We start from the raw sequence: 694 nt of genomic DNA on the forward strand, positions 1-694 counted from the left end.
ATATTTTACCTATGAGTACTAATTATAATCATTACTATTGCTAAGTGCTAATTAAAATCATTACTTTTTATATTAAAATGGAATGCTAAGTGCATGTTTCTTCAACAAATTTTTTAAAATTTCTTATATCCTGGATATCTACCATGTCGTCACATAAACATCTCATTTCTTCATCAGTGCAGAGTATTGCATTGTATCTATAACTTGTAGTTCATTTAACTATCGTATATTGACAACATATGAATTTTTTTTTTTTTACACCTATAGCACCCAGTCTTCCTAGGTGGTCTCCCATCCAAGTACTAACCAGGGCCGACCCTGCTTAGCTTCCAAGATCAGACGGGATTGGGAGTGCTCAGGGTGGTATGGCCGTAGACTGAATTTTTTTTTTTTTTTCCCTTTGATCACAAACAACACTGCAACAAAATTCCTTGTAGACTCTGTCCTAAAATTCAATCTTACACTTCCTCCCTCATTTCCCATTTCCAATCCATAACCAGGTCCTGGTCATTTCACTGAAAATAACTCAGGAACCCATCCACTTCTCTCCATCTAATTACTCCCACTTTCTTCAAGTGGAGAGTCAACAGCATCCACGTAACAGCTCCTTAATTGGTCTCCTCTCTCTCCAAAGTTTGGCCTTTTAGTTTCCCAAACTACAGCCAGAGATACAAAATCTTATTATTTTGTAGCC

At 36.6% G+C, this 694-nt stretch overlaps 1 pseudogene; it reads right to left on the reverse strand.

Annotated features, from left to right (window-relative positions):
* Nucleotides 1-258: 258 nt before the first annotated feature.
* LOC112485695 lies at nt 259-377 on the reverse strand (annotated as a pseudogene).
* Nucleotides 378-694: the final 317 nt, after the last annotated feature.

The sequence above is a fragment of the Pteropus alecto genome, unplaced genomic scaffold (genome assembly GCF_000325575.1).
Source record: "Pteropus alecto unplaced genomic scaffold, ASM32557v1 scaffold5, whole genome shotgun sequence".
NCBI classification, from domain to species: Eukaryota; Metazoa; Chordata; class Mammalia; order Chiroptera; family Pteropodidae; genus Pteropus; species Pteropus alecto.